At 48.6% G+C, this 22,322-nt stretch overlaps 1 protein-coding gene across 2 annotated transcripts in view; it reads left to right on the forward strand.

Moving 5' to 3' along the window:
- Positions 1–1,666: 1,666 nt before the first annotated feature.
- Positions 1,667–22,322, forward strand: part of LOC146839149 (uncharacterized) — a 258,618-nt gene continuing 237,962 nt past the window's right edge. For both annotated transcript variants that reach the window (XM_085603195.1, XM_085603194.1), the window contains exon 1: positions 1,667–1,829. The gene's annotated coding sequence lies outside the window, so the exon portion shown is untranslated. The remainder of the gene's footprint in view (positions 1,830–22,322) is intronic.

Here is a 22,322-nt window from a genome sequence, read left to right on the forward strand (position 1 = left end):
CGGCAGATCTGCGGGGCCGGCACCCGCTTTTCCCTAATTCCAATACGAGGCAAAAACGCGGGGTGGGCACCCGCTATTTAATTAAAGGCAACAAAAAGCGGGGTGGGCTCCCGCCAACGAGCACCACAATGCGGGGTGGGCACCCGCTATAAAACACGGCAAAAAGCGGGGGAATCCCTACGTCGGGGTTCCCTCGTAAATTATCGCAGCTCAGCGCTGCTGGCCCCAACGAGGGTGCTCCTCAGCAAATAAAGATATAGCGCTTCCCAGGCGCTTGACGGCAAGGTCCAGGAAAAGTCTTTAGATGCAGGGGGGCTCACAGGGCCCTCCAGCAGGGAGGCAGTCCCCAGTGGTGGTCTCTCCTGGCACCCAGCAGCAGCAGGCCCCCTCAAGTTAGGATCAGAAGAGAACATTTTACATGGGGTCACAGCCCCTTCTTATACACAGGTTACCTTTGTTTCAAGGTGCAGGGAAGGGGCGAACCAGATGCAACTGGTTCTTGAGCACTTTGTTTTGCTCAGCCCCTCTCCCTATTCACAGAACAGGCCAGGGTCATCAGTCGCACCACAGGGGGCGGAGCCAGCATTGTGTGGGGAAAGCTCAGCCCTATTCAGGTCATAGGTGTACTCCTCCCACTCATCAACATGCAGACCTCTCCACTCACCACTGGGGTAGACCCATCCTGACTCCTGGAGCCAGGCACACCAGCCAATCACACGCCAGACAGTCACTGCACATTTATGCCAGTGTCTAGAAGTGGCACTTCTATACTAGCTACAGTAACGCCGCACACATCATTGCGCAACATTCACTCTCACGAGTTTGCACATATCAAACTCGACCCTGCACTCCCCACGCATCAGGAACTAGCACGGTCACTCAGATCCCCCATGCATTCCTATGGGAGGGCAGGTCAGTCTCTCTGAACCATACACAGAGCGCACGCGCTTTCCACTGGGACACAGTGTGAAAGCGCCTAGAGGCCTAAAACCACTAGTACTCCATAGGGAAAAAGCTGATATACTCGCAAAAAGTTTAGGGGTGAACCTGCCAGAAGGGCCAAGACCAACAGGGCAGTTGGTGTGTTTCTCCTCAGGGAAACATGTGTCCTTCATGGAGGAAATAAAACAAACGTGTGCAGCTGTGCTCAAGGAAGGGAGAGCTCTGGGCCTGCTGTAGATTCAGAGAGGCCAGGCTTCAGCAAAGACCTCCATGCACAAGAAATGAAACAGATACAAAAGCTATCATTTGAGGAGCAAAGAATGCATTCACTTACACTGAACTACATCCCCTCGAGTAACATTTCTCGGTTTGTCTCAAAACTAATGGCAGAAGATGGACTCAGTTTGGAGTTTGCTGAAGAAACAGGATGTAGAAGAGTCCTGCTCCTGCTGAAGTCTCACAGAGCATCCCTGGGAGGCCTGTCATGGACTGTGTGTGTCTTAAAAACACCCATGTCTGTGTCTTTACAGGCACCAATGCTTGTTTCCCTGCTGGAGCCTGGAGGCGGCGGTTCCATCAGCGGCCACCAGAGGGCGCTCCTCGCCTGCTGATGAAACCACTGAGCTACACATTGGATGAAAGGGAGAAGGGTTTCCTCTTCCGGGTCAGCGGCGGCAGAGACAGCACCAGCAGCTGTGGTGACATCACTTCCGGCCTCTGCAGAGGAGGAAGGACTCCCTGTGTGTCTGTGCAGTTAACTTCATCTTCAGACCCTCACAGACCCTAGATCTGCCCCTGCCCCCCCAGACCCTAGATCTGCCACCCTCCCCAGCCCCCCAGGAGGAGGAGGAGAGAACGTGGACATGTCTGCACAGGTTTCTGCTCAGGTAGGAGATTCTCAGCACCTTCTGCTGCGTTTGTAGAAATAGACTGAATAATCCTGGAGGGAATCTCTGCAGGAGCCGGGCTGAGCTGGGCTCTTCTATCCGGGGGCCTCTGGGGGCTGAGCTGGGCTCCTCTATCCGGGGGCCTCTGGGGGCTGAGCTGCGCTCTTCTATCCGGTGGGATCTGGGGGCTGAGCTGGGCTCTTCTATCCGAGGGCCTCTGGGGGCTGAGCTGGGCTCTTCTATCCGGGGGCCTCGGGGGGCTGAGCTGGGCTCCTCTATCCGGGGGCCTCTGGGGGCTGAGCTGCGCTCTTCTATCCGGTGGGATCTGGGGGCTGAGCTGGGCTCTTCTATCCGAGGGCCTCTGGGGGCTGAGCTGGGCTGTTCTATCCGGGGGCCCTGGGGCTGAGCTGGGCTCCTCTATCCGGGGGCCTCTGGGGGCTGAGCTGGGCTCCTCTATCCGGGGGCCTCTGGGGGCTGAGCTGGGCTCTTCTATCCGGTGGGATCTGGGGGCTGAGCTGGGCTCTTCTATCCGGGGGCCTCTGGGGGCTGAGCTGGGCTCTTCTATCCAGTGGGATCTGGGGGCTGAGCTGGGCTCTTCTATCCGGGGGCCCTGGGGCTGAGCTGGTCTCTTCTATCCGGGGGCCCTGGGGCTGAGCTGGGCTCTTCTATCTGGGGGCCCTGGGGCTGAGCTGGGCTCTTCTATCCGGGGGCCCTGGGGCTGAGCTGGGCTCTTCTATCCGGGGCCCCTGGGGGCTGAGCTGGGCTCTTTTATCCGGGGGCCTCGGGGGGCCTTCCTTTGTGTTAAAGTTGAGATATGACCCATGCACTGTGGCTTACTGCATTTTGAGGAATATGTGCATGCTGCACCGATTCTTACTTCACTATAAGGAATCTGTGTGAATTGCATCTTACTGCACTATGAGGGTCCTGTACACACTGGACTGCATTATACTCCACTGTGAGGATTCTGTGCACTGCATCCTACTGTACTATGAAAGATCTGTGAACTGCACTGCATCTTAATGCACTGTGGTGAATCTGTGCACACTGCACTGCATCTTCCTGCACTATGAGATAGCTGTACACACTGCACTGCATCTTACTGCACTGTGAGGAATCTGTGCACTTCATCTTACTGCACTATGAGGAATCTGTTCACACTGCACTGCATCCTAATGCACTGTGAGGAATATGTAAACAATGCACTGCATCTTACTGCACTATGAGGAATCTGTGTACTGCATTTTACTGCACTATGAGGAATCTGAGAACACCGCACTGCATCTTACTGCAGTGTGAGGAATCTGTACACACTGCACTACATCTTACTGCACTATAAGGAATCTGTGCACACTGCATCTTAATGCACTGTGAGGAATATGTAAACAATGCACTAAATCTTACTGCAATATGGGGAATCTGTGCACTGCATTTTACTGCACTATGATAAATCTGAGCACACTGCACTGCATCTTACTGCAATGTGAGGAATCTGTGCCCATTGTACTTACTTCAATGTGAGCAATCTGTGCACACTGCTCTGCATCTTACTGCACTGTGAGGAATCTCTACACACCGCGATGCATCTTATTGCACTGTGAGGAATCTGTGCACACTAGATCTTACTGCACAATGAGGAATTTGTGCACTGCATCTTATCACACTGTGAAGAATGCGTGCACTCTGCATCTTATTGCGCTTTGAGAATCTGTGCATGCTGCAGTGCATCTTACTGTACTGTGAGGAATCTGCACTTGACACTGCATCTTACAGCACTTTGAAGAATCTGTGCACTGTACTGAATCTTACTGCACTATGAGGTATCTGTGCATGCTGCACTGCATTGTACTGCACTATGAGGAATCTGTGCACACTGCACTGCATTGTACTGCACTGTGAGGAATCTGTACATGCTGCACTGCATCTTACAGCATTGAGGAGTGTGTGCCAATTGCACTGCATCTTACTGCACTGTAAGGAATCTGTGCAAACTGCACTGCATCTTACTGCAGTATGAGGAATCTGTGCATGCTGCACTGCATCTAACTACACTGTGAGTAATCTGTTCACAATGCACTGCATCTTACTGCACTATGAGGAATCTGTGCTCTGCACCTTGCTGCACTGTGAGGGATCTGTCCCACTGCACTGCATCTTACTGCGATAAATCTATTCAATTTGCACTGCTTATTACTGAGCTGTTCGAAATCTGTGCCACTGTACTGCATCTTAATGTACTGCAAGAAACTTCTGAACGCCGCACTGTATCTTACTGCACGTTGGAATGTGGTTTGTTAGTAGGTGCAGGTAGGTACCTACAGCTATTACCAACTCCACAATCCCAAATAAAATCCAGTAAAGTCTCAATAAATTAGTCCTTGCTCAAATGTTGATAGCTTGGCTCACAAGTGGTCAGGCTTAACTTAGGAGACAGGTGTGTAAAGGGTTTAGAACACACCAATAACAGTAAATAAGTAGGAAAAAACACAAAATAAAAATCTGACACTAATTTATAGAAATAGCCAATATTTTTATGATTAAAATGACACCAAAGCGACAAAAATCTAATGTAGGAACCGGCGATATGAATTTGTACATATTAAAAGTAAAACTAGTACTTAGAAGCAAATAGCACTCAAAGAGTTAAGAAAAGGTTGTTCTGGACTGGGGCAAAGTCAAGAGTTCAGGCCGCCTGCAATTTAATACTTTTACACTTACTTCCAGAAGTGTTTGTTGATGCAGGAAGTGGTCCACCGCACAAGCCAAAGGTTTAGAATCTCTGGTTTGCCTCTTCAATCAATCAGTCAGTCAGGGAATTGTAAGCGTGCTACTCACCCGTGAGGGTCTCAAGGCGCTGAGGGGGAGGAGGGGTCCGCAGATCTGGTCTTGAGGGTCTTCCTGAAGGTGTTCAGGTAGGGGGGTGCGTCTGATGTCTGCAGAGTTGTAGTCCCAGACCTCTCTTGGGGTCTGGGACTACAACTCCCACAATGCACCAGGTCAATCCAATTAAAATTCGGGTGTAGTTTGTCAGCTGGAGTTGTCCTTGTTGCTGATGTTGCAGGTAGCCCTTCCAGCACTTTTCTTCCTGTTGCTGATCAGGGAGTCCAATACTTATCCTTTAAGACAGGCAGAGTCCTTTTGTGGGGAAGCCTTGTGAGTGCAGCAGGTGCAGTCCTTATAAGTGCAGGGCTCTCTTGAGCAGCCCAAGGGTCCAGCAGGGCAGTCCTTCTCCTCCAGATATTTAGTTTGGGTGTTTGATGGTCCACAACACCAGTAAAGGGTCTAGAAGCTCTGATTTGCCTTTTGGAGGTTTAGGAATACAATTCCCATAATGCACCTGGTCAAATCCTTTAAAGTCCAAGTGAAGTTAGTCAGCTGGGCTTGTCTTGGTAGAGTTGTTGCAGGTGAGTACTCGGAGCTCCTTTCTAACTTGCTTTCAGGGAGTCCACTCTTTAATCTTTTGAAGCAAGGTAAAGTCCTCTTCTGTAAAGCACAATGTGTGTATCAGGTGCAGTCCTTATGAGGGCAGTCGTCTTGTAGTGTAGACCCGGGGTTCACCAGGGCAGACGTTCTTCTCTTGATATTTCCAGGCAGGCATCTGATGTTGCTGGGCAGCTATCCCCTATTGTTCCAGGTTTCTGGGCTGACAACAAGGGGTGTGCCCCTGACCAATGGGGTGCAGGGTGCCATCTTCTGTGATGACCTCTTCCCCTGAAGTGTGACATATTTGTGTCCCAGAAAGCATTGTTGCACAAAAAACAAAATGGAGAAAATCTCTCTGGAGCTTCAAGTCTGGCTAAGCCCACCCACAGGTGTGGCTAACTTTCCCCCTTCACTTGCCTTCCAGCCCCTCTCTTAATTCAATTACAGGGGCTCCCACCTGGCTGGGGATGCAGGAAGCGGGGGTGGGCCTGGTTCCTGTCCTCACTGTCTTTCTTTGAAGGCCAGTTTGGCTACCCAGCCCCCTTCCTGTCCTGACAGCTGCATATCTTCTCCCACCAGATGTCTATTTAGTCTCATGTCAGGCTACTTCACACCTCATTAAGGCAGCTTGGCTCAGCCTGTCAAAGGTTAGCCAATCCGAAGAGGCTGCTACAGAGTTGAATTGGGTAACTTTGGAAAGCAATTCTATAACTTCATTCCACCAATAGTTACAATACATCCAACCAAGGCAAGTTGTTGGATTCATTGCATCTATTAATTTGACACGTTGAATTATTATTATTGCTTACTCCTGTCAAAAGATAGGCCGAATTCACAAAGGCCATCTGAGACAAAAGTCTATCTTTACGACTTTTGGTATTCACAGAGGTCATTTATGAGTCGTATCTTTATGTCTGCAGTCAGGCCGGAATCTCCGCAGTCTGGCCAGAATCTCCTCACCCGGACTGTACTCTCGACACCCGGGCCGTACTCTCGGGCTCCAGTCGTACTCACTGGCTCAGGCCAGATGAAGTGTAATAATGGGCCAGAATCCAATTTGTTACAAAAAAGAACATTAGGAATGTGTGATAAATGCTAGAGAAGGTCATGAAAAGCAGTTTGGGCAGGGAAAATGGTGTGGCCGGACACTACATCATATCCCAGAAAAGTTTGCTCCTTTGCATCATGGTACATGAAGTCCATGATTTGCGCTCCCGTCATTGTTGACTGTAGTGTCACACTACACTCAACACTGAGAGAAGCGCAAATCATGGACTGTTCAACACTGAGGGGAGCGCAAATCATAGACCACACCCTCAGCTCTCCACTGACAAGTGGCTGAGTTGCTTTAGGGGCAACTATGGGTTCTTAGAACCTCTTCTGCTGTTTAGAGTGGGGGCTACCACATCCTGTGGCAGACACCCTTCTTCCACCCTCCACCTTGACAGCTGCCGGACTGCTCAGGACGTCCTTGGAGTCAGGTGAAGCCTTACCATGCCATCTCTGCTCTTCCTCCTTACTGGGTCGGGATTCCCTTGGCTCACTGAATCTCTATTTAGGAGTGGCTTCCCTTTCCTTTCCTTTTCTTTTCCCCTTTCTTTTGGGATCCCAGTCTCCTAACCATGGGGACTGGCTACCCAGGATCTTTGGATGGGTGTGTGCCCTGGGCGACCGCCCCATTGCCTACTCCCACCCTCAGGGATCCCCAGCTAACCATCTGGATCTGTCGTCCAACACAATGCTAGGAGGACCTCCTCGTCTGAGGTGTCCAACTTTATGGAGGCTACACTGGACAGCCCAGTACTAACCACCTTTTTGGAACAGGCGGGGTCACCTCTAAAGTGACCTGGCTTCAAACAGTCAAAACACACTGTGTTCTCAAAGATGGTTTTAAGCCCTGGTTTTCCTACCTCTGCTTGTCAGAGTTGGGGTAGGATCTGCTCTCCTTCTTTTTAGGGTTCTGGGGTACTGGGGGAATCACTTTAGTTGGCCTACCACCTCCTTCTTTAGTTTTTTGTGGGCCTACCCCCCGCTCCCTTCTTGGAGTCTACCCCGGGGACTTCTTGGAACTCTTGTACACACCCACCTATCAGCTGTCTCCCCTCCCTGGGGCCAGACAACTTTGAATCAACTAGACACTGAGACTCCTCCATGAACAGATGAGAGACCCCACACATGTACTTACCTTTTTACCCTGTATCCAGCCCTCTAGTGCCTTCACTGATATACCAACAAAGTCCCCCCAAGATTGGGTGCTGACTTTGTGGGTGCCCTGAACTTCATCCTGTACTGCTGTGGGGTGAGCCCAGATTTCCCGATCGGACACTGCTTCATGTGTGAGTAAGCCTCTGCTGCCTCCCCCTCTAGCGTCAGGAGTCCATCCCTCCCAGCTACTGTGACCAAGTGCTACAGGAGTGAACCCCAGTATGGAGAGTTAACCCTTCTCGTTCTGGGGGCCCTCTCAAATGCTGCCAGCCACTCTTGTATGTTGTCACACTCCTGGTACTTAGGGACAACCTCCTTGGGCAGCTTTGGGTCAAACCCACCACCCCTTGACATCTCAAATCTCTGTTTAGTTGCCACTATCTCTTGATTTGTCTTCACATGTCCACTTCTCCCAGGCCAAGGCATGCTTTTTATCCTCCACAGCTATGTAAGCTAACTGGGCCTCACACTCTTCTCCTGAGGGACAGTTCTGCCTCTTCTTTGGTGGATCCCATAAATCCTTCCTCCCACGAGCTGTAGGTCTGGCCCTGGTGTCTGAAAGAATGGACAGGCGGTCATCATCCTCCTCGTGGAGGTTGGAAGGGTCAACTTACCCTCTCCCTTTCTATCTGTAGAACTTCCTCTTTCTTCTAGCACTGCCCAGGGCTCAAAGGAATGCACCAGCTCTCCTTTCCTAGTGTTGGTATGGGCAGGTAACCCCCTCTTTCTGCACATCACCCTAAGCTCAGCTACTGTGAGTGTGGGTAGGCGAGTCAGATCGATCAGTTTTGGGTCACACAAAAGCTTTGGCACCAATTGATCAGAACAATTTAGAAAGATTAAAAAATGAAGTAATTAAAAGAAATTCGTCAAAATTTCAAAAATCTATTTTGCTCTAGGTCAGTTTGGAGTATTTTTAAAGATATTCACTTCAATGCTGTATTGCATTAAACGCAAACACTGGACCCCACTACTGCGCACCACATGTTGGAAGGTGGTTTGTTAGTAAGTGTAGGTAAGTACCAATAGCTAGGAGCAACGCCACAATCGCAAGTAAGGTCCAGTAAAGTCTCAATAAATGAATCCTTGCTCAACCCATGGTGGCTCGGCTCACGAGCATTGAGGCTTAACTCGGGAGACGGTGTGTTCAGCATTTAAAAACACCAATAACAGTAAATAAGAAGGAAACAACACACAATACAAGTCCAACACCAATTTATAACAAGCATTTGCAATGCAATAGGTATCAAATTTGTAAAAGCTAGAGCTCTTGTGTTAAAAATGACAATGTCTTTACTTTTGTTTTTTGTATGCATTGGAGTGGTGATATTTGCAAAGCACTATTGCCATTCGTATGACCTTGCGGCGCTGGAGAACCAGAAAATGGGAATTAGGTTATGAGGGAGGGGAGACATGAGTAATATGCTGGCTGTGAAAAAAAAAGAAACAACAATGGAATTATATTCTCTTGAAGCCACAGGACTATGTAATTCACAAACATGACACATAATCCTCAACCTACTGCATAATCTCAGATTATAACAATAAACACATCGTAGCTCAAATGAAAGCAAAACAACAAAAAGCGTGACGTTGTGCTGGGCACTGGCATGTTCTCTGCAAAGTTTATCTGTCACCGTACAGTTGTGGATTGTTGAATTCAGGTACAAAACTGGTACTAGTCAGGTTAATTTTGTCCCAGCCAGTAGTTATTGTCACACCTATTTTGTGACAAAACGGGGGAATTCCAGAGTAAGAGCTTCTCAAACTGACCAACAATGGGAGGAAGAAAAAGGACAAGCACTGACAACATGAGGATTGTCACAGAGGGAAACTTTTATCCACAACTCAAGGAAACTGGTTAAAAAAAACAGGACTGCCATCTTAAACTATACAAGTTGTTTTGTGGTTTGAGAATAAGGCTGCATTGTTTGGTCAATAGTTATGGTGTATGGTCTATGGGAAAGGGAGCTGGTACAGCAGTGTGTGATGTCTGTGAGAAAGCAAAATAAGGAGGGAAAGAAGGCAGAGGGGAAGACAGGCCCGTGGAAGGGAGCACAAATAATGTAAACAAACTCCAATTCAGAAACATGAAAAATAATACCAATCTAATAAAGCAGTAAAGGATAGTTATCGGTGTAGCCGCCACAGAGCAGTGCTAAACTTTGCAGGGTCATGAATTAGGGGACTGGCCAAGTACGGTTGCCATGGCTTGTATAAAAAACAATTAAAGCACCGAGCAAAGAAATGCAGCTTTTCTTTAGCACGGAAGTGAAAGGTCATGGCCACAAAGTCCACGCAGACATGGTCAGGGTATCAGAGCCCTGTACATAGAAGCGGACAAGATAAGCAAGTGAAGGCGTAAAATACTAAACACATAAGAAGCTAGACATACACGATGCTAAAAATAGAACAGCCAGCATCATATTAGATATAAAGAAGCAAAGCATTGCATAGTTGAAAGATAGAACAGTGCTGTAAACATGAAAGGAATGTTAGTTTCGGCTACTACACGTGGAGCGCAGTTGAGAGCCATTAGTTGTTTGAACCAATCTTGAATGGGGCCAGAGTGATTGTGGGGGGCAATCAGGAAGAATTCCGTCTTGCATGTATTTAGCATAAGTTGATTTTGAGTTGACCATTGTTGAGTTTTTAGAAGAGCACAGTTAAGAGTTTGGATATCAACCGGTGAAGACATTTTTTTCAAGTACAATTGAGAATCATCGGCATACAAGTGATATTGTACGTTTGAGCAGTTCAGAGTTTCGGTGAGAGGTTCCATGAACATGTTGAAGAGCGTGGGCGAGAGTGGGGATCCTTGAGGCATCCAATTGAGACCGGTGTACTGCTAAAAAGGGAATGGTTGACTTGGATTATCTGCTTTCTGTGATGTAGGAACGAGGCAAGCCAAGTTAAAACTGGATCCGATAACCCCATCCTTTTTCAAGGAGATCAATCATGTTGTCATGTTTGATCGTGTCAAATGCTGAGGCAAGACCAAGAAGTATAAGTAGGCAAAGTTCGTTCTAGTCAAGTAGTCTCAGGGCGTCATCAACAATGCGCGTTAGGGCAGTTTCGTACTGTGTCCCGATCTGAAGGCTGATTGGTATTGGTCTAGGAGTTTAAACTGTTGGATGTGATTACAGAGTTGTGTGTGTGTGCATTTCTCAAGTAGTTTGGCTAAAATCATGATATTAGAAATTGGTCGGAAGTTGTTAGGATCAGATAAGTCTGCATTTGGCTTCTTTTGGATGGGAGTGACCTGTCCTATATTGAGGCAGTCGGTAATCAAGCCCTGCACAAGAGATTTATGGACAATCTTAGACCAGGGTGGGAGAATGGAAGATCTAAGCTCCCTGAAGAACTTGGCGGGCAAAGGATCATTGAAATTATTTGAAGGTTTCAATGAAGTTATAATTGTGAGTAGCGCGGCATCATCTAGTTGTATAAAGGTATTCCATGATGCGATGTTTTTCTCAGTATACTCCCTAGAGCCAGAAAGCGGATAACTGGCCAACGGCAGCCATGGAGAGGGAGTGGGCTTGGTCTGATCATGCTTTTTTTGAGGTCAGTTGTATTTCTAGTTCAATCTTTCTTGTCTTTTCAATGAAGTGTGTAGAGAACGTCTCACGGCTAGGGAGTGAGTCCTTGAGTGTTGGTTAGTGGAGTGGTTAGTTTCTTGTTTGATGATTTCAAAAAGGGTTTTTTTGGTCTGTTTTTGGCATTGCCTAGCAGTAACTTAAAGTGATCAGCTTTGGTGCAATGGATGTGTTTGTTGTACGCTCTTCTTGTCATCCTCAACTGCTTGAGGTATGTTATAGAATGAGAGTTTCTCCATGATCTCCCTGCCAACCTTAGTTTGTGACTGTTAGACCCGGCCCTCGTAACATAGTCAGACCTGACCCCTGCACCTCACACCAGCCCCGAGCCCACGACCTAGCCGATCCTTCCCACCAGAACACACACACCCGACCCGGACTTCCCCCCATCCGTGGCCTTCCTCCTTAGGCCACCCCGGGCCCGCGTGCCCACTTCATGCACCAAGATGGCCGCCCGGCCCCAGCGCGACCCTTTCCTAGAGGCGCCACTCCGGCTGGAGGACATCGCGCTCCCCTTGGGGTAAGAAAGGGAGGAGCAGTTTCCATCACACCTCTGCGCTTCCCTGGGAAGGTGGGTTTTGATCGACCTGCCGGTCTCCCCGAGGGCTGGCTCCACGCCTGCTGGGTGTCTGGGGCTCCTCCCGACCCGGCCAGAAAGGATCAAAGGACAATGGCAGGAAACCCCCAACAAGCGACCCCCAGGTGACAAGACCCCTGCCTGCACAGACTCCGGACATCAAAGAGGAGTCGCCCTATAACAAGGGGTGCTCTGGGACCGTCCGGCAGATTCGCCTTGGAACACCTGAGCCCTGCTGAGTGACTCGCGGCTCCCCTGAAGATCGTAAGACCTCCGAACTTGTGCTTGAGCCCTGCTGAGTGACTCGCGGCTCCCTGAAGATCGTAAGACCTCCGAACTTGTGCTTGAGCCCTGCTGAGTGACTCGCGGCTCCCTGAAGATCGTAAGACCTCCGAACTTGTGCTTGAGCCCTGCTGAGCGACTCGCGGCTCCCCGAAGATCGTAAGACCTCCGAACTTATACTCGAGCCTGCTGAGTGACTCACAGCTCCCACAGACTCTCTTGGTCCCGCCGGACCCCACGACGACAAGCGTATCCCCCAGCTCGAGGATTGTGAGCTGTGCGCCGGGTACGCCCCTGCATTTGATTCTTATCCCCAAAGACTGTCCCGCTACCTCCTAACCCCCCTCCAAGACTTTGTGAGCCCGCGCTCTACTTGTATATATTTTGCCTTGCTGATCATAAAGATCCTACCACTCCGATCTGATAAAGATTTGCTCTTAAGAACTTCTCGTGTACTGTCTCTCTGTCGTGTGGTGCCGAGTGTACGATCCTAGAGACGAGGTTCCTCCCCTGAGGAGTCTCCCGCCAGTGCCCGGCTACGATACCTCGAGGGTGGGTCTCAGGGCAGTCAGGGCCCCTTCCGGGCCCCTCTGAGGTCGCCTTCTAACAGTGACTTTCCTCGTTAAGGGAGCAATTGAACCAGGGATTGGAATGTTTGTTGGGAATCCTTTTGAATTGCTTTGGAGCAATTGCGTCGAACAAATCTATCATGGAGTGGATGTAGTGTTCAGTAAGGTTATCCAGATTTGTCATATTGGGGGGCGGAGGAAGTAGGTTATTGCAAATGTAGGTTATATCATTTACGTTGATGTTCGTCAAATCTCTAGACCTGTGTTTGGTCTTACGAGGTTGTCCCTGTCTAGTCAGCATCCTTTCCAAGATTAGAAAAGAGATTAGGTAGTGGTCTGACCAGTCACAAGGTGATATGCCATCCAGTTGTGTAACGTTATCTTTAGCTATGATTAAATCAAGGGTGGGGCCCTTGTTGTGGGTAGGTCTGTTATAGGACTGGGCGAAGTTTAGGTCGGAGAGGAAAGCATCTCAGGTGCACAGTAAGGGATCATTTGCGTTGTTCCAGTGTAAGTTGAAATACCCAGGGAAGATTTGGTTAGGGTGTTGGTCAGAGTTAGAGGATATAGTCTCCATTATTTGTTTGATAAAAAAATTAGCACCTGGGGGGTGATAGATTTGTGGGGTGTACAAGCTATCTTGTCATTGTTCCAGATTTCGATGCCCAGGTGTTCACAAGTAGACATCGGAGCAGTTTGTGTATGCCTCAGGGTGAGAATGGAGCGAAAGATGCATGCTATGTGGTTCAACTTTAGCCAGGTTTATTCAGTCTGATGATTTCATATTCGGGCTAACTAAAAAGTCCAAAATTAGTAAGGAGGAATCATTGAGTCAAGTTTCAGTTAGGATCAGGAGGTCCAGTTCTTGTGTAAGATTGAGGTCTGCAATATCAGCTGTGGGCCTTACAGCTGACCTGCAGTTAGGAGGCATTGATTTGATGTGAGATTTAGTTACTAGGGTTTCTAGGTGTGATGTGGAGACAGGTAATAAACTATCCTTGTTCATAGTTCTGAGAATGACACTGACTTCTCTAAACGGGTTGGAGGGAATAGTTTGGATCTAAAATGGTGCGGGGTAATGAGTCGCTTCGAGATGCGTTGTAAAAAAGTAGAATGGAGTGAATGTCGGCCTCAGACAAATGGTCATTAATCCTATGGGGCCTGGAATGGTGATTAAGATGTGGCAGTGATTTCCAATGCAGGCGCACCGGGTTTTTCATGGATGAAGTTCCTCTCCGGTTGTGTTTAACCATTGCGGGAGGGCTGGGTTGATTAGTCTCAGAGGTCATATTGCGATTCCAAAGCTTCTCTATCTTCATAGACAGTGTAATCGGTTTTGAAAGCCACCTTTAACTAGTTGAAGATCATGCTTGAGGTCTGCAGCTTATCCTCAGTGGAGGGAGGGTTTATAGTGTGGGTAGATGGTCTAGGGGTAGATAGTGAGATCACTCGGAGGAGGGAGTGTTGGTATGCAGTAAGGATTCCTCATAGGTAAGGAGGTAAGTAGGAGGCAAGGTGATGGGATGTTGTAGGCTAGTGAGAGGTGTGCTGGAGGTGAGAGAGGAAGTGGGGTAGGAAAAGGTGCCGGATTAGTTTCATTCATAGGCCTGTTGTGTACTAGGGCAGTTAAGCCCGTGGGTTGGGGAGCGCGGTGAATGAGTGAGGCTCTCATTCAGGCGAGGGTGATGTAGAGGAAGGGTAGTTAGCAAACCTGAAGTTCCCCAGATTGTTGTTGAAAGAGTTAGGGGGGGAGGGGGAGCATTGTGTTTTAATGACATGTGAGTAGAGGGAGAAGGCAAGTCCCACACTGGTCCTCAGGCAGTCTTTGATTGTGATGCACGGTTGTGAAGCCTTGTGAGTGCAGCAGGTGCAGTCCTTAATGAGTGCAGGCCTCTCTTGTGCAGTTCAAGGGTCCAGCAGGGCAGTCCTTCTCCTCCAGATATTTCGTTTGGGTCTTTGAGGGTCCACACCATCAGCCAAGGGTCCAGAAGCTCTGATTTGCCTCTTGGAGGTTTGGGACTACAATTTCCACAATGCACCTGGTCAAATCCTTTAAATTCCAGGCGAAGCTAGCCAGATGGACTTGTCGTGGTGGAGTTGATGTAGGTGACTTCTCGAAGGTCTTTTGTACCTGGTGCCTCAGGGAGTCCACTCCTTAATCTTTTGAAGCAAGGCAAATTCGTCTTGTGAAGCCCAAAGCGTGGAGCAGGTGCAGTCCTTATGAGGGCAGTCCTCGTGTGGTGCAGACCAGCTCTTCACCAGGGAAGTCCTTTTTCCCTTGATTATTCCAGGCAGGCATCTGTGTTGCTGGGCAGGTCTCCCCTATGTATCCAGGTTTCTGGGCTGGAAAAAAACTGACCAATGGGGTGCATGTGATGACCACTTCCTTAGATGTGTGGTATATTTTTATCTCAGAAATCACTTTTCCACAAAAAACAAAATGGCAAAAATTTCTCATGAAGCTTCAGGTCATGTTAAGCGTACCCACAGGTGTGGCTAACTTTCCCCATACACTTGCCTTCCATCCCCTCTTAATTCAATTACAGGGGCGCCCGCCTGGCTGGGGTTGCAGGAAGTGGGGTGGGCCTAGTTCCTGTCCTCACTGTCTTTCTTCCTTTGGAGGTCAGTTTGGCTACCGAGCCCGCTTCCTGTCCTGACATCTGCAGGCTGCAGATCACCTCCGACCAGATGTCTACTTCGTCTCATTTCAGGCTGCTTCACATCGCATCAGGGCAGCTTGGTTCAGCCTGTCAAAGGCTGGCCAATCCAAAGCGGCTGCTACAGGGTTGAATTGGGTAACTTTAGGAAAGCCGTTCTATAACTTAGTTCCTACAATAGTTATAATAAATACAACCATGGCAAGTTGTAGATTCATTGCGACTGTTAATTTGACTCTTTGAATTACTATTTTAGCTCCCTACTGTCAAAAGAAAAACTTTATTAATGTCAAATCAAGCCTTCCAACGTTAGCCTATCGAGCTAGTGTACTACAATGGGGAAAACCAACTTGGTCGTTTTTCCCTCACCAGGCATCTAAAACATCTTTTACACTGTCCCTGCTTATTTTATTATGGCACCCTACTCTTGGGGCACCTAGGGCAGAACCTTGGGGTTATATATGCAAGAATAAGGTACTTTAGAAGTACTTTTAATTCCAAAGTACTTGGACATAATTTTACTCTAAAAGCAGCCTGAAAGAAAGGGCTGGTTTAAAAATGACATCAGGCTCCACGGCAGTGCACACTTAAGTGCATTAAATCTACAGGGCCTCTACACCTACCTGCCCTTCCATATACTAGGGACTTACAGGTAGGCTGTCAGTATCAATTGTAATTACACCTAATACCATGTACCTTTTAAATGGAGCACTGGGCTTGGTTAGCAATGCCCAGGGCACAATCAGAGTCAGAAAACACCAGTATCAGTCAAAAATAGGGGCAACAATTGGGGGGATTCCTACAAAAGCCTGGTTTCCTCACACTGCACTTTCAGAAATCTGTCCCACTTCATCTAACTGTACAATAAGAAATCTGTGGACGCTGCACTGCATTTTACTGTACTAAAAGAAGTCTGTGCCACTGCATCTGTGTGTCGTGCACCACTTTTTCATCCAAGCTCCTGTAGCTGTAGAAACGGTATATCTATCAATCGTACCACAGGCGTCCTGGCACTAGTGACTAAGGTCAGACTCATGGACTTGAAACAGACAGACGAAGCACAGGCCAACAGGACAGTGCGTCAGCTGAATAAGGACATTGCCAGATCATTCCTAAAGCTACTCTGACTTTACAATAGGAAGGGATGAGTCGAGGGGCCAAAGATAGCCCGTTCCATAGGCGATGACCCAGCTCGCTGAAGATCATCTGCCTGTATCTAGTCCTCTGGAAACGAGGAATAGGATTTAGGGCCTGCTGGCTGGATCGCTGAAGCCATGTAAGAGTGTGGGGCACCAACGTGTCTGACAAGGAGGTTGGACTTCCATTGTACATAGTAAAAGGTCTGATGAATAAGACAGAGGATTTTAAAGTGGATTTGTTTGGTTTTTTGCTTGGGAACTACTGAAATGACATGATGGGATTTCTGCAGCACTGGCGTCTGCATTACTGATATATTCTGAATGTGCTGGAGTCTTCCCATCGCAGCCTACAGTAAGCCAAGATAGATAGTGTTAGAAATGGGGGTCTCTTGTTGGAGGTTGTTACCCTGTCCAAGTAGGGACCCTTCTTCCCCGTCAGGATAAGAGAGTTACCCTTCTGAAATAACCCCTGCTCACCCCCTTGGTAGCTCGGCACGAGCAGTCAGGCGTATCCTAGAGGCAGTGTATGAAGCATTTACACATAACAAACAGTAATACAGTGAAAACATAAGAAAAGGACGCACCAGTTTTAGAAAAATATGCAATATTTATCTGTGTAAAGCAAGACCAAAATGATAAGAATCCAACATACAGTTATTCAGAAATACTCATGAAGCAAAAATAGACTTTATAAACAAGTTCCTTGAAGTTGATAGCTCCGTTCGGGGCTATCACGGCGTCGTGACCAAACAAATCCAACAATTCTGGCTGACCGTGGCATCGCAGCCCAGCTATGGTGTCAGGAATACCTACAAACAGTTCCTTTAGAAATGCAGGGGGTCAGGGACCTTGCAGTGAGCTCCAAGAGCTGGTATCGGCAGGCGTTGGATTTGGAGGTTGGTGCAGGAGTCATCAGGGTCTTGAAGTCACATGTGTTTCAGATCAAGCTCAGTGCGGTTTAAGGCGTGAATGTTGGCTTCGGTGGGTGTCAAGGCGAAGGGCAGAGGTGTTATGTGCGTTACCCTCAGGTCGCAGTGTAGGCACCTAGTCAGTGACGGCATTCAGTGGCATCAGTGAGACCATGGCTGCGGTGCTTATCTCAGTGCTGGGAGGTCGTGGTGCAGGCAGCGGCTCAGTGACGGTATCCAGTGGCATCAGTGAGACCAGGACTGCGGTGCCAAGTGGGCGGAGCTCATCTCGGTGCTGGCAGGTCACGAAGCAGGCAGCGTTGCAGAACTGTCGTTGGCTGACGACCTGGAGTCGATGACGTCAGTGGGGGAACGCTGCAGTGTAGGACGGGGCGGTGCCTAATGTAACTTAAGAGCGGTGCCCCCAAATTACGGTGCAAACAGTGGCATCGATGTCAACGTGGAGCGGCAGCGTCCGGGATACCAAGGCGGTAGTGTGAAGCGAGGCGGGGCGAAGTGCAGTACACACAGGTCACGATGCAAGCAGTGGCTTAGTGGCCGCATCAGACGGCATAGTCAGTAAGACCAGGGTTGCAGTGCGCGATGCGGCGGTGCCCTTTGCGGTGCCCTTTGCGGTGCCTTCAGGTCATGGAGACGGCAGCGACTTCGTAGACGGCGTTGGGTTGCATTTTCTTCTGTTGCGGCACAAAACTCTCAGTTCCCAGTGCTGACAGTAGATGAAGTTTAAGTCTTTGCTATTCCTGAGACTTCTTGAACAGGAGGAAAGCTCTGCCTTAAGCCCTTGGAGAAACTCAGGAAAATAGGATGCAGAAAGTCCAGTCCTTTCACTACCCAACACAGAAGCAGCCACTGCAGGCCAACACAGCAAAGCACTCAGCAAAGTGGTAGTCTCTCCTAACAGCTTCCTCAACTCTTCTTCTTGGCAGGTTTCTTGATCCAAAAGAGTTCTTAGATCCCAGGGTCTGAGCCCTAATATTTATATCACATTTCCCTTTGAAGTTCTGCGGTATTGGCACAACCAAAGTTCTCCTGGCACACCTATCCAGTACTATCTGTCTCAGGCAGGTGGAGACAGCATTGTGGAAGGCATCCACAGTCCATTCAGGTGCAAGTGACAAGTCCTCCCCCTGCTCTAAATGCAGCCAGGTCTATTCTGCCTGGTATAAGTCACCCAGAAAAGGCAGGGCACACCTCACCACCCCTTGCGATTGACTAGTGTGAATGCACATCCCTGCTCCTTTCACTCTGAACCCAGATGGTGAGTATACAAATGGCAGAGGCACACAGGATGGTTAAGCAAGAAAATGCTCACTTTCTAAAAGTGGCATTTTCAAACATACAACATAAAAATCATCTTCACTAAAAGATGTATTTTTAAATTCTGAGTTCAGGAAGCCTAAACTCTATGTCTCTATTTTGTCCCAATGGAAAGTAATGCCTGTAAGATGGTACAAAGTAACTCCCATGTTAGCCTACCGGACAGATAGCCTTTCAATAGTGAAAACGAAATTGACAGTATTTCACTATCAGGACATGTCACACACACCAGTACGTGTCTTACCTTGCACATTCACTGCACCCTGCCCATGGGGGAATGTTGAGCCAAGGGAAGGTTTGGGCCTGGCAAGTGCACTTGCCAGGTCGACATGGCAGCGGAAACTGAGCGCAGATACTGCAGTGGCAGGTCTGAGAACATTTTGACTGGCTGCTGGTGTGGGTAGCGCAATCAGTGCTGCAGGCCCACTAGCAGTATTTGGTTTACGTACCCTCGGTACACACAGTGCACTGTAGTAGGGAAACCAGTGAAAACAAGATCCAGAGTACCACAAAAACCAGGAGGCCAGAAGCAAAAGTCCAGGGGAAACACACCAAAAGATGCCAGGTTTAACAGACAGTCTACTTGGTAGAGAATAACTGCTCTTACCTCTTCCACTCTTTAAGGAGTGAGGAGTAATGCCAGAACCACTCCAGGAATGCACAGTTGAGAGAAATGTGATGCCCAGGTTCTAACCCTGTTGCACGACAACCAGTGGAGGCCAAAGTTCTGGCTTCCTGTGCTCCACCAATGAAAAGAACTGTTTTATTTCTGTTTGTCTTTAAAGTTTTAGTAGTTGTCAGGACTTGAATAGGTGTGAGGCAGACCCTCAGAAGACTGATGCACTTGTCAGAATCCTGTTCAGCCTCAGAAACAGCTGTGTGTCCTTGACGTAGGGTGATACCATCAAACTAAAGGAGTGGAATAACCCCTCAGTAGTGCCGAATGCATAGTAAAGAGAAAGGATGAGACATTACATCCCATTGGCTGTTCCATACACTGTTCCTTACACTGCTGAGCAGAAGGGCAGAGGAGCAACAACCTGTGTGCACCCACACAGGAGCAGACGCCTTGGAAACCCACGCCGCTAGACCTGTCGCCAAAGGACGGTCAACCATTATCAAGTGTCAACAGTGTCCAAAGTAGCTGTCAGCTCTAACTGCACCAAGCCCTTCATTACGAGTCATTTGAAACTCATCTGGGAAGGTCAGAAGAAATGTCTCCATGCTATGACAAGGATGGGATTCTGGACTCTACCCAAACAAAAATGCAAGTTAAGGTGATGATTATTCACACTTTCTTTGCAAGCATCTAGGGCCAACTTCGAAACAAGGGATCGATTGATAATCAGCCGGTGCCATTAGTGGACCCATATCTGGCACCATCCTGTTCAAAGAGACACAGATCTTTCCTCTTCACCCCCTGCCATTGGTGTTGTGCCCTGTTGTCTGCAAGCACTTGTCCTGATTACAGAACTATTTCCCCCATCTCTGTAGCGTGGATAGTTCTGGAGACGATGGATTCCGAAGGTGCTGATAGACCTAAATCCTAGTTTCAGCTGGACTGGACAAGTATTTGGTCAGCAGTGAATACAATCCAAAAACGCCCTGCCACTACAAAAATGTGACTGCAGCTTGAAGCTTTCAAGACACTGGCAGAAAAAGCCCCTTGCACCAGACTCGGTAGAGAGCACGGCCTCAGTACTGCCATTATCGCTCAATGAGAACCTTCCAGCTATGAGACCAGTTGACGTTGTGTAGTGGAAATGTCATGTCACATTTTAGAGACATGCCATTTTCCTCCTGGTGCGTATTGCAACTTCCCATCTTTGAACTCCAACCAAACTCTTCCATCCTTGCAGCCATCCTGCCCATCACAACCAACACCCAACCAACAGTCACCCAGACGAGTGCCCAGACTGTCTGGCCCACCATCACACCTCAAGAAACGACAATAACAATGCAGTCATACACTCCAGAGCACTCTCTGATCCCTGCAGTAACTACCTCTTCACTAAAGGACTGGGCCCAATCAGTGCAGCCCTTACCCCAATCCCGAATGATCCAGTCAACTCAGCCCAGATGCCTGCAGATATGTCAAAGTACCCCCATCCTCCTCGAGAAACTCTCAGCAGACACAAAGACGTTTGCCAACTCTCTACCTATCTCGCTGCAAACCTACACAGCTAAAGTTATGGAAAAGATGATAACCATACATCTAGCCACCAACCTCAATGACTTGACCCTCTTGACCACCTCCTCGGTCTTGATTAAGGCACAAGACGTTGCCGTCATCGCCCCCACCGACAACATATGACTGATCACGGACAGAGGAAACACCTCTGCCCTCACCATACTGAACCTATCTGCAGCCTTCGACACAATCTCACACCCCATCCTAATCTAACGACTGGACAAAGCCAGCATCCAAGGACCTGCGATTCGCTGCATCTGCTCCTTTCTTTCAGGCTACACCCAGTCCGTCGGCCTGGCTCCCTTCATCTCAGAAGATGCCAACCTCATCTGCAGAGTTCCTCAAGGATCTTTGCTCAACCTGAACTGGTTCAACGCCTGCATTGCCCCACTCACCAACATCATCCGTGTCCATGCAGTCAATGTCATAGCCTACGCTGAAGATACCCAGCTCATACTCTCCCTCTCGAAAACATGGCAAGCACCCAGACCAGGTTCTTCACATGCATGATGGAAGTCACCGAATGGATGGAACTAACTGTCTCAAGCTCAAAACAGACAAGACAGGAGAAGTTACCTTCGGCAAAGAGCTTTTTATCTCATACTCCACCTGGTGGCCTACTGAATGTGGACCTACACACCTCCTGGCAATTCATGCTAAAAACCTTGGACTAGTAATAGAGAACCAACTCGCTATGACTGGCCGCGTGAACGCAGTCTCCGCCTCCTGCTTCCACACACTCACAGTGCTCAAGAAGCCTTTCAAATGGCTCCCCACTTACACGCTCGGAGCCGTCACCCAAGCCTTTATCACTAGCAAGCTGGACTACGGCTATGCATTCCATGTCTGAATCATTAGAAGACTCAAGACCATAAAAAACGCAGCAGCCAGACTCGCACTCAACCTACCTCCCTGCGCTCACCTCACACCTCAAAGATCTTGACTGGCTGTCAGTCAATAAACAAGCACCTCATGCTGTGAGATCAAGCCTTACACAACATTGTTCCTCACATGCCTCAACCACTTCATAAACTTCCACAAACCTACTAGCCACTTCTGCTCCGCCAGACCCCTACCCACACACTTCCCCAGCTTACGCAAAGCCAGTTGGCAGTTGTGCCTTCCCCTACGCTCCTAAGTCTGAGACGACCGTCCGCTACGTATCAGAGCCGCCTCCTCAGTTTGTGGATTCTGCAATAAATGTAAGACCGGGAACGGCACTTGTAGCTCATGCTTTCAGCACTAGGATGACTAGTGTGCTCTACAAATACACATACCATAACATGTTAGTGACATGCCATTTTCCCAGTGCTTATTGCCATCTCACCAGTTTATCCGGGAGAAACCCCTTCAACATGCCACCAATATGGTTGGTGATCCATTTCCCTTCCCACCCTGGATGTGAAGTTACTCCAGCATTTTTCTGAAGTAAATCTCTAACAATGTCCAGATTGGGAAAGGGTCACATTCAACTTTGTGAAATGCTCACATTTTCACAAGTTTGTGGTCATTTACAAATTGTCAAGGGTATCTTCACCTTGCTCCTCCCACTCCCCCATTTTTGCTCTGCATTTACTAGTGTGTACAACTATGCATGACTGAATG

This window comes from Triturus cristatus, chromosome 4_2, assembly GCF_964204655.1.
Source record: "Triturus cristatus chromosome 4_2, aTriCri1.1, whole genome shotgun sequence".
Lineage (NCBI taxonomy): Eukaryota > Metazoa > Chordata > Amphibia > Caudata > Salamandridae > Triturus > Triturus cristatus.